This window comes from Nesoenas mayeri (assembly GCF_963082525.1).
Source record: "Nesoenas mayeri genome assembly, chromosome: 18".
Classification (NCBI taxonomy): Eukaryota; Metazoa; Chordata; class Aves; order Columbiformes; family Columbidae; genus Nesoenas; species Nesoenas mayeri.
The window spans coordinates 10,882,501-10,894,921 of NC_137566.1; positions in this window are offsets into that span (position 1 = coordinate 10,882,501).

The following is a 12,421-nucleotide window of genomic DNA, read 5'->3' on the forward strand; positions in this document are numbered from 1 at the left end:
AGGGGGTGGCAGGGATGGGTTGGATATGAGTATTGCAGCCGGCACATCCTTGGGGTCGTGCTGGGACGGTGACAGTGGCACGGTGACAATTAACATGTAACGCATTACTGCAGGAAAGCTGCCAGTGCAGGTAATTAACGTGCAGCTAACGGGGGGATGTGTCATGGCGGGGGGCGGCTGAGCCAGACCCTGGATTTTTGGCCCCAGCTGATGCCACGTGCACTGGGATGGGACGATGGCAGTGGGGTGACACCCCACACCCGCCGCGCTGGGCAGGGTCCCATGGGACTGACAGCCCTTGCCCGGCCCTCGGCCTCTGGGAGAGGAATTAGATCAGTGTAATTCAATGCTAGGACAAAAAGAAAAAGAAAACTATTAAAAAAGGAAGAAATGCCGAGCCACAAACCAAGACGACAGATAAATCCAGGAGGGGATGTAATCTCACTCCCCGGGCCCAACCAGAAGTTAGGATACATAAATTATTGCGCCTAAAAGCTTCTATAATTTCACTTCTATTTGATTCACCATAAAGTACCACAATGCCCTCTGCATCTGCCTGTCTGATTATACATTTGTACCAAGACACAGCTTATGCTTAAAATAACATTACTGGAATAGAGACGGACAAGAGAATTCATTTGAATGGAAATCAATTTGATTAGAAAAGTAAATTACCCGGAGTATATGAGCAGCATATTGCGGTTCTGAATAATAATAATAATAATAATAACAAATAAATCAGTGGCAGTAAAGGGTCTTAAGTGTTTTCACGGAATGGAGCGGACTGAGCTGTGATCCCTGCAGCGCTGCCCCGTGTCACCGGGACCCACCGCGGGGGACGAGCCCAGTTGTGTTCATGGCAGGACGAGAAGAAACGGCCTCAAGTTGCACCAGGGGAGGTTTAGATTGGAAATTAGGAATAATTTTTTCCCGAAAATAATTGTCAGCATTGGAACAGGCTGCCCAGGGCAGTGGTGGAGTCACCGTCCCTGGAGGGGTTGAATGGATGTGCAGATGAGGTTCTCAGGGACGGGGGGCAGTGCCAGGGGTGGGTTGTGGTTGGACTCGATCATCCTGAGGGTCTTTTCAATCGAAATGATTCTATGATTCTATGACTGATTCTATGACCCTTGGGACAGGTGCTGGCCTGGCTGGGGTGGCCGTGTCCCCCCGTGTGTCCGTCCCCGCTGTTGAAAACGGTGCCGGGAGGTGGACAAAGCGTGGGGAGCCGGGCGGCCGGTGCCATCGGAGCTCCCGTCGCTCCCTAAAGGTGCGTTTCTTCCGCACCAGGCGCGGGGGGGACGGCTGAGCCTCACGCTTTGCTGAGCTGGGGTATCTTACAAATAATCAATTGATATTTAATTCCCGTGTGATAACCGTCTTATTAAATCTAAATTTAATGTGTATTTGGGAAACCCTAATTTAAAGTGTTACTGCATGCACCATCTGGTGTGCTCTCTAAATACAAATGCAATAACATAATTCAGAATTACATCATAAAAGTAAGTTATAAGAGATTAAAATGCACAACTACGTTCTCCAGTCAAGGCAGCTTTTATGCTTTTTCTCCTGATTTAGACACAAATCACAACCGAAACATCCCTACCCTGATTAAGTGGTTTTCTGCAGGGATTTTTAATGGTGAGGAGGAGGGAGGTGAGAACGGAGCAGGAGCAGCTGATGGGCTCTGGTGCCACCAAAGAGCTGCGGAAACCTCGGCTCAGCGGTGCCGAGGGTGACGGGCACGGGAGACCCGGCTGCTGCGTCCCCCCCACAACAACCCACCTGCAGCACTGCGGGCTTTGTGAATTTAACACCTCAATGCTGGTCAGAGCATCCTCTCCTGGCCCTTTTCCTCCAGCAAGGGCCGAATGGGCACAGGGGAGACTGCGCGACCCCCCCAGCTGCTTTTTGTTAACAACTGGTCAAATATAACCCCGTGTTAGGTGCATCAATGATCTTTTATAGCGGCAGTAAATCTAATATCTTTGCAAAAAAACCCCTATTTTCTCTCTACGTTGAATGAAACATGAGATTCCTTAATAGAGAGGGAAATTAAAATCTAGTTTTATTGCAGTTCCTGTAACTGGTATCTAAGCTATTAATAATCAATCCATCCTTGCTTAAAAGCTAACATTTATCACACCAGCGACGATGAGCTGACGGGCACTGGGGGGAAAGTACAATTGACTGCAATTACACTTTGAAAAATGTTATCTGTGCCACTGACCACTGGGGATAAATGATGAGATTTCATTTGTTTCTTCAAGCTTCTGATTCTTTTTCCCAACTTTTCCTTTCGTTGGTTTCTTTTCTTTTCCTTTTGCCTATAGGTTTCCTCAATGCTGAGCTGCTCAGGGCAGGACCGGAGGGAAACGCAGTGTCCCCAGGTCATGGGGACCCTCCACATTGTGCCCTGGTGAGTACAAGTGCTGTCCCTCTGCTCCTGTGCTGGCTGGGGACATCATACCTGGGGATGCCACACCTTCCTCATCCTCACCTGGGGACACCATACTTAGGGATGTCACACCTTCCTCATCCTCACCTGGGGACATCATACCTGGGGATATCGCACCTTCCTCATCCTCACCTGGGGACACCATACTTAGGGATGCCGCACCTTCCTCATCCTCACCTGGGGACATCATACCTGGGGATGTCGCACCTTCCTCATCCTCACCTGGGGACATCATACTTAGGGATGTTGCACCTTCCTCATCCTCACCTGGGGACAACATACCTGGGGATGTCGCACCTTCCTCATCCTCAACTGGGGACGCCGTACTTAGGGATGTCGCGCCTTCCTCACCCTCACCTGGGGACACCATACTTAGGTATGTCACACCTTCCTCATCCTCACCTGGGGACTTCATACTTAGGGACGTCGCACCGTCCTCATCCTCACCTGGGGACATCATACTTAGGGATGTCGCACCTTCCTCATCCTCACCTGGGGACACCATACTTAGGTATGTCACACCTTCCTCATCCTCACCTGGGGACACCATACTTAGGGATGTTGCACCTTCCTCATCCTCACGAGGGGACATCGTACTCAGGTGAGCAGTGATGTTGGCAGCCGGTGCTCACTGAAGGGCACCCATGGGTGCCTGTTGGGGCCATAGTGGGGGGGGTCCCTCCCCCTGATTTGGGATAAAACCTCCTTGCAGAGCAGGATTTCACCATCCCCGGCTTCCACAGCTGGGAGAGGGACCCCAGACCAGCCTTGTTGTGGGGCCACTCAACCACTTTGAGCACAAAAAGCACAAAAGTTCATTAGTTTTTTAGTTTACAGTGGGGAGGAAGAGGCTGGTGAAGGAATTGATTGGCTTGATTTACGGGCATTAATGAAGCAGCTGACCGTAGATCTCCCGCAGCAACGTTACGCTCCCAGCGATAATTCTCCAGACTCCAAACTTTTCAAACGAGTTTTTGCAATTTAAAATTAATAATTGTTCTGTCTAGAACAAGGATAATTAAATGCCTGTTCATCCTCATTATTGTCAGCCTTGTGATTTGTTGTTTTCCCTGTAATAAAATTAACCGGTTTAACTAATGGGTGCCAAAACTTGATAATTAAAGCTGAGCAAATAATTTGCAACAAATGATTTACCCACTGGGTTTGGGGGGGGTCTGGGCAGACATGGGGCTGGGGGCCAGTGTGGGGCACCCTGGGCAACCTCCTTTTTCTTCCAATGGTCATTTTTTTAATGGAATTGTTGATATTTTATGTTTCTTTCTAGGAAGAGCGGTTCCCACGCCGAGCACAAGGCAGGTTGTCCATCTATGTCTTGTCGGGTCACCCATCGACAAGAAGGCCCATGAGGAACAGCAGCTGCTCCCCAATGAACCCCGACCATGTGCAGGTGGGTCCATAAATGGAACTCTAGGAGGGAGGAGAGAAACTAAAATAATGAGCCCACCAAAGAGATTTGGTCAGACACAATCTCCTAACAAGGCTGGGCTTTAAAATTATGGTTATTAGCACGGTTTCATTTCAGCAGCAGTTAAAGAAGCTTTGGAAGGTATCGCAATTAATTTGTAAGTTTATATTACACATTATAACGCGAGTGGCCATTAACGAGGCGGTGACATTAAATTTAATGTACTTGGGACTGTTTGTCTCTCCCTCCCGCGTTCCCAGGGGACGGTCGGGGTTCGGAAGTGCTGGGTTTGTCCCTGGGGGCCACACCGGGACCCCCGATGGCGGTGACACGGGGGGGTCATCACGGTGACACCGCGCGGTGCCGGGTCTGGGGTCAATGGGGGGATGAGGAGTTTTGGCCACAGCTCCGCGGCACAACCAGGGAGGCTCAGATGGGTATAAGGAAAACATGAAATGTCTCATACCTATGACTTTAAATTAAAAAAGCGATGTACTGTTTATTGGTTCTTCCGAGTGTCTCTGGAACGGCAGGCTCATAAAGATCGTATTACAGTACAAGCCATTATGCAAAGAGTTTACTATATATACATTTCTAAATGCTTCAGCAAACAGCAGCCTACTTACGAGCAGAGAAGGATAACTGGTTCGTTTGGGGTAACAAATGATCCTTGATTTGATTTTAAATGCAATGACAGCAAAATTTATTTCTTATTTAATCACTTGCCAGAGCTGTTGAGGATGGGATGGTATTAAACTGCACAATGCAGCATATGACTACTGAATCAGTTGAAATAGGCATAAGAATATATTATGTTTATAGGATAGAAAAAGATTGTACAGCAATGCATATAACTAGAATGGGTATTTTTGTCATTTATACAGTAGCTTATATCATTATTTCTTCCCGCTTCCAATTTTACAGTAATAAAAATACAGGGGATGTGATTCTCTTTGCATTACAGATAAACCATCTTGATTCTTTATTAAATATTTTTATTAATCTGAAGTACTACAAAGCATTTGAGCAGATAAATCAGGCTCCGAATAGTCATTTCCTCTCTGCTATGGCTCTATAAAGTGGATTCATTTGTGAGTGTGCAATACCAGAAAAGAAGGTTTCCATATTCATTAATATGCTCCCTTATGGTCCTGTTTTTATATCCCGCTGTACCGTGCAGAACCACTGACTCGGTCCCCAGAACGAAACGGGTCTTGGTGGGTGGTGGACTCTGTTATAGTTTTGTGTCCCATTTAATTGGGAATCACCACTCGGGCACCCCCTGCCAACCCCAGCGGGAGGGTGCTTGGGGTCTCACCGGTCAGCAGTGGAGGGGACACAACCATTTTGGGGTGATATGGAGCTGGATCCAGCCCCAGCATCACCTCCTCTGTGCCTTCACCCACCACCCCATAGGGACCCCATTATTCAGGACCCATAGGGGATTTGGGGTTCAGCCCCCCTGGGAGGGTACCCGATACCCTGGGGTTTTGCCAGAGGCTGTTTGACCCCCTAAGGTGTCACCAGTCCCCCGCTGTCCCTTCACCCCCATCACCCCACTATGGAAAGCAGCACTTTGGGGCCAGCAGCGCGCTTTTTGGCCAACCCCCCCCATGCCCATCAGCTCGGGGCCCCCGCTGTCCCCAGGGATGCTCCCGGGGGGACACACGCGCCAGCGCGGGGGCGAGTTGGCACTGTCAGCATTGAGCTTCACCAGCTGACAAGTCATTTAGTCATCAGAGGGAGCTGCGGAGAGGCACAAAGGAATTAAACCTCTTTAAAACACAGCCAGGTGTGCAAACAAGTTTATCCTACTGTATCAGCACACGCGTGAGTCAGGGCGGCTCCATAAAGGTTACAGCAGCCACCGGGTTATTTCGGGCTCCCTGGCAGACGTGACATTCAGTGTCTGTGTTTGTTGGGGCCGTGGGACTCGCTGGGACCCCCAAAGCCTTTTCCCTGCCCCACGCCCGGGTTGGCCTCATCCTGCCCTTCTATGCCCCCGTTGCCCCAGCCGCTGCTGCCACCCCTGGGGGACTTGGCTTTGGTTGCAAGTTTTACTGCAGCATCTGTCTAACATTTGTTTGCTGTTTGGAAACAGGAATTACAGCGCTTGGCAAAACACATCGGGGTCCCTCCGGAGCCGCTGCCGGCAGCCGGCACAGCCCCAGCCCGGCACCCCGGGCTCCAAAATCCTCCTCCTGCTACGAGTGGCCTTTTGCAGCCCAGCTGCGATCGCACACTGGGGAGCGGGAGCCCCGCTGTCGGGGATTTAGCCGGGATTCTGCCCAAACCGCTGCTTTTTCCTGCTTCGGAGCATCCCTGCTCTCCCCAGGGCATCCTCACACCCTGGTCCAGCAGCGCAGGAGGACACAGATGGGGCTTTTCCCCGCTTTTCCCATTGATTGTGCTGGGCTAAGGCGACGCAGAGGTTTGTCCCCACAAGAAACTGCAGATTTCATGTGTTTTACCGACATGGCAGGAGCCGGTTCGGGGGCTGTTACACCTCTCTGTGTGCGCCGGGTGTTTTCCTCACTGGGAGCCGCTGGGGCTGCACATAAATCCACCATCAGCAGCAACTGTGTCCCAGATGTCCCAGGACATGAATTTTTTTATCCAGTTTTAGTGCTGGTGTAAAGCTAAATTATGGTAGTTGTCAGCGTTAGCAAAAACTGTCACCGCCATCCTGCCTGTAAAACGCACAGCGGTGGGACCTGGGGCTGGAGGAGATGGAGGAGAGGTGGGTCAGCTCCTGTTTTCTGGTAATTATAAGGACGGGGTTATTGTGCCGCGGAGCTGGGACTGGTGCTGGTGAGTTGGCTGCGGCTGAGGTCACCGGCACCGCGGCAAAAGCCACCAGAAGCTCTTCTCCATCCCTCTGCAACATCAGCAAGGACCGAAGCCACGTTCAGACGCCTCTTGGGTCCCACATTGAGGATGGTGGAAGCCGCATTTGAGCAGAATCCAACCCAGAACCCCTTATGGCACCTGCCAGGGCTCGGGCACGGGGAATCATGGGGGGTTTGCGCTGATGGAGATCCCCGCTGATGGACAGCACCAGCCTCTCCTTTCCAGGACATGCTGATGCTATTAAGCGCCAGCTTAGGAAAAGTGGGAGCGGAAGAGTTTTACACCTTCACAAAACAATGTTCAAGAAGGAAATGAGCAGCCAGCAATTGTAATTGAGACGGATGAAAGGGCGGCCGGCTTCCCCCAAAGCGTTTCAGGCAACGTACTTGAGAAGAATATGAAGTGCTGCTGCTCTCTAAAGATCGCCACGCTGCGGCTAAATTATTAATGACTAGGAATGATTTCATATTTAATCTAAAGACTATTAATTACTCTGCAGAAGAGCAACACACCATCCTGAGAGCCCCTCTCACCAACTGAATAATTTAGTGGTGCCCCATATTTTACCTCAATGTCAAGGCGGGCGCTGGTTCCTCCTGCGAGCGCAGCCGGGTGGCATTTGGGACCGACGTCGATGTCCCAAGGGGTACCTGGTGCTGAGGACTCACCCTGACCTCTGATCTCCCCCAGGTGGAGGGGGGGACATGTGGGGCTCCCGTGGGGCTGGGGACACAACTATACCCCCACCCTGGCCAGGCTTGGAGCCCAGCGGCGGCCCCAGCTGTGGGAACACAGAAGACAGATGTTTATTTGTCCAGAATTAGTTGCTGATCACTGTTACGGTGATCCAAAATGATCATTAAAAAGTGAAATGGGCTGTTTAATAATAATGCTCGGCGCACGCAGTGTGCCTCGCATTACGAGGATGTTTAAGCACGAGCCCAATTAAGCCTCTCGCATCCCTACAGAATTACCCTGGTTGTTCAAACTATTAGGTGAACTCCAGGCTCCTGGTACTCGCAGGCGATGCTGGAGCCCGACGCTCTGCTAGAGCCCCATTTCTATCCTGAAGCTAAATTAAAATCCTATTGTGCCAGTGCTGCTAATATTTCCTGCTCTTGTTTCCAACAATTAAATTGTGACATTCTGCCAAAATGTACGAGGAAACTAGAAAACTCCGTCAGCTGGAAAGAGGCGGCGAATCCTCCCGGCTGCCTCCTGCCACCCGGACGCCGCGGTGACGGTCGCGGGTGACCCGGCCCCGATGGCAGCGGCGGGTGGACGTGGCGTTCGTGGGTGTTCGTGGGCGTTCGTGGGTGTTCGTGGGCGTTCCTGGTTCTCTGCCAGCACAGATGGGAAGCGGGACTTTAAACATGAAGTTGAAAGGTTTTTCCTTCTCCTTTTAGGAAAGAAATCTATGATCTGGATCCATGCGGCACCAAAGGCAAAATGCTGGTCGTAAGGGAGGATTCGGAGGGTGATTTCCACCACTGCCCCCCAGCACTGCCAGCGATTCTGCCGCCCTCCCCGCACAGGTACCACCACATCCTTTTAAATACTCCCCTGGTTTCTAATTCTCTTTTGCCCCTTTGTTCCTCTGGCTGCTGCTTCTCGGGGAGGGCACAGGGGGTCCCCTGCCTCACGCTGCCCCCAAAGCCCCAGAGTGACCCCCCATAGTGATGCTGTGTGGGCAGAGCTGCCCTGCGGCTGCTCTCAGGGAGGAAACAGCCAGTGGGGAGCGGGGAGTGCTGGGGGTCCCTGCGGTGGGACGGGCAGGGACCGGCACCCACGGAGCTGGTGGGGGGAAGGAGGGAGGAAAGAAAAGGCTGTATAAGAAATAAAACAGCCATGCGGTCATGGCTTAGAAGCTGGTACTTAGAAATTCCATGAATTTTAAAATAAAGACATCGTGAGATTTGAACTTGCTTTTGAATGCTCCCAAACTGCGGCGCTAATACCTCGGCTGGCCGTTGCGGAGCCGTGCGGGGAAGCAGAGAGCACTAAGTGCTGCGCTGATAGAGCAGTTAAACACTGTAATAGAATTGTGTTTGGAGAGGCTGCAAAGCCAGGTATAGAGCCCATACATAAACAAGGCCATTACCAGCCAGGGTAAGCGGTGATAGAATTTCATGAATATCCCCACAAAAAGCTTTGTATATTTATAACAACCTACAGAGTCGTTTGGCGCACAGTCAGGGGCCTTTCGGAGTGATGCTGGAGGTAAATTGTGCCGCAGCTCCGTGTGGCTGCACTGGGGCATCAGCTGCTGTGGGCGAAGCAGAACAGGGCAGGGGGGTCCTGGGTGCCTGATGGATATTGCCCACAAGTTTGTCCATTTTCCAATTTAAAATACTCTTTTTAGGAAGTGTTTTAAGACCAGCCTCTGTTTGCGGGGAAGGGGAAGATGCTTCCCCAGCTGGGATGGAGAGGGGACCAGGAGAAGCTCTTTGAGAAGCTCTGTCACCCTGGGACAGTCACTAAAGGGCAAGAGACAGAAGTTTCCGTGTCTCAGAAAAAGGGAGATGAGTCTGGGATCCATCAGCCTCGAAGCATCAGGACATGAGCCAGCACCCCATGAAACCTCTGCAAGAAATCCACGCTCTCAGTCTCTGCAGCTTCAAAAGAGGAAACCAACCTCTTGAGCATATTTATTACTTTAATTTAAATAAATAGGAAATTTAAACTGACCAAAACTTTACTCTGCAACTCTTGCAAAACCTGAACCCAAGCGATAGGGACGCGGCTCGTGCATGAGCCATAATAAAATACTAATTGCAATTCATAGATTATATGGGGATGCCTGGGACTATTGAAGACCCTGGATGAAGTGTAGTGTTCAATTTATCGTGTGCGTGTTGCCAGCGGCGCTGCCAGCCTCCTCCTTGTCCCCCTACGTTGTTTTGTCATCTCTGTACTATCACCAATTCATCACAACGGCAACTGAACTCGCCGATGTCCACCCACCGGGTGACTTTGTCTTCGCTACTCTATGACTTCTAAATTAAATTGTCAAAACACATTACTGAGAAAAATATCGCGAAGGGAAAGTTCTTCACCCTTTTATCCCATCGTGGGAGAGGATGGGTTTGATTTGAAGCAAACATGTCTGCTTCATTATCCCTCCCGCTATCATATTTCTTCGCTCAGCAGCAGCAGGAAAGGAGTCGATACTCAAGTCTTGGGTGACATGATGTAGCGTCCCACCGGAGCTGTCTCAATAAATTCTGAGGTTGCCCAGGAAAAGCTGGGGAGGGGGGCATCATTTTCACCCTCTTTTATTCCTCCCACTCTCAGACAATTTCAAAGAGTTTATAGTGTTGCTGAAAGGCCCTTGGTGTGGATTTCCCCGAGTCCTTGTGGCAGAAGAAACCAGCCCAACCTGCGCTTCCCCCTCCCCTGCTTCCTTCTCCCCCCAAAATCAGGTTATCCCCCTGGCCAACATCTGCAATCATCAAATCAACAGAGTTTTGCAACCACTTTCCCCAGGAGCTGCATCACTCTCAGTAACGCAGGAGGTTCCTGCTGCGAGATGCAACCACAGAAGAGAATTCACCCGGAGATGTAAAACAAAAGGAACGGTTTCTCAAATGGAAGAGCTCTTGGTTTCCCCCTTTTCTCACTCACACGTCCGTCTCTGGCCATAATGGATCAGTCGTAAAAAAAAGCAAGTAACACATTGTGCACTTATTCTTCTGACTTTGGAGAATATTAACATAATACACACATATTGTTTATTTATTCTGCTATAGCGCGAGTAACAGAGGTAATGCTCGGTGTTTAAATGGGGTATTTGTAAATGCTCGCATTTCCTTAGCCGTTATGATGTATTAGCCATCAGTAGTCAAATTGCCTCGTATTTGCAATTTTATGGGTACATTTTATCAAGCACACAGGAGTTGCATTCAAAGCATGAAAATAAAGTATTCCACTTGTGTTAGGCAAGCACTGTTTCGATGCAAGATACAGCCAGAGAGCAGAAATCTCCTTTTTTTTCCTGCCTCAGCCACAGATTAATCTCCAAATATTGCCTCTACTCGCAGTAGCGACTGCGAAGAGCCCATTTGTGGCTGGGTGACACTGAGAACACGACTGAATTTGGCTGGCTGTGAAATCACCCAATGTTTCTTTGCTGTTTTAAAATATCTCCTAAAACTTTATCATTGCTTTTCCCCGCAGAGATAGAGGCTGCTGGGGTCACTGAGGGTCGCCTTCCCGAGTCGGCGTCCGCACTTCCAGCTCTCCCCATGAAGCAGGAAAAGTTGCAAATAATACAAGTAATTGGGGGGGGAAAGTGCGATTGGTGCTAGGCAGAGCACCCAGCACCCCAGCAAGACTTGGGGTCACCCCACTGCTGTCCCCTGGGGTCGGCCCTGGGATGCCCCACAGCTCCAGGGCCTCGCTGGTGGAGGGGGGAAAGTCACCCGGGTTGTCCCCAAAAGGAGCTGCTGGTGGCAGAGACTCTGATAAGGGGGAATTTGCTCCCTCTCGTGGGCTCTGGGAGCCGCTGTCTGAGCCCGGCGCACCAGCCGTGGGCACAGAAAGGGATGGGATTTCTATGCATCTTGGGAAAAAGGAAAGAAAATCTCTGGTTTGACCCTCAGCACAGTGTGATGTAAATGTACAGACCCCTAGAGAGGCCCCTGGGCTGGGGGCTTCAGCAGAACTTGCTGCTTTTGACAACGCAAAACTCCATCTGTGTTTTGATGGGATTGAATTGTGGCTCTCTGGAGCACTCAGCTCCTTCTCACCTAACACTTTATTACCTTTATTGTCTCTGAGTCTGATCATTCTGTCTGAATTTATTTCTTCCAGGGAGTTTGGCTGCCACTCAACCAACTCCAGACTGTGTAACGTGAATATCACAGCGCCCAGAGATGAAATGATGACATATTCCTCATATTTTCTCAACAAGTACAGTTTCATTTAATACTCACATAAAACCGCAGCAGCTACAGCTGCAGAGCCCTTCTTTCATTTCAAGCCCCCTTTAACAGTGTGTTTAACACCAGAAAAACACCAGTGATAACCCGGGAAGGGAAAACATGTCAAAGCACGTGGAGCGTGTAGAAAGTGAAAAAAGTGTGTGACCAGTGTTTGGGTGTGGATTGGTCTGAAATGTCATTTTTTACCCTAGGGAATGAATCGCCGCAGCCGGCAGCACCCGGGGGCGTGTGGAAAAGGCAGGAGACAGGCAGGGAATCACAGAGATGGACAGACAGACAGCCAGCACTGGGCCCTTGTGGCCAGGAAGCCAATGGGACCTGGGGTGGGTTAGAAGGGGGTGGTCAGTAGGTCAGAGAGGTTCTCCTGCCCCTCTGCTCTGCCCTGGGGAGAGCACACCTGGAATATTGTGTCCAGTTGTGGCCCCTCAGTTCCAGCAGGACAGGGAACTGCTGGAGAGAGTCCAGCGCAGCCACCAAGATGCTGAAGGGAGTGGAGCATCTCCCGTGTGAGGAAAGGCTGAGGGAGCTGGGGCTCTGGAGCTGGACAAGAGGACACTGAGGGGTGACCTCATTAATGTTTCCAGATATCTAAAGGGTGAGTGTCAGGAGGATGGAGCCAGGCTCTTCTGGTGACAACCAATGATAGGACAAGGGGTAATGGGTTCAAACTGGAACACAAGAGGTTCCACTTAAATTTGAGAAGAAACTTCTTCCCGGTGAGGGCAACAGAACACTGGTCCAGGC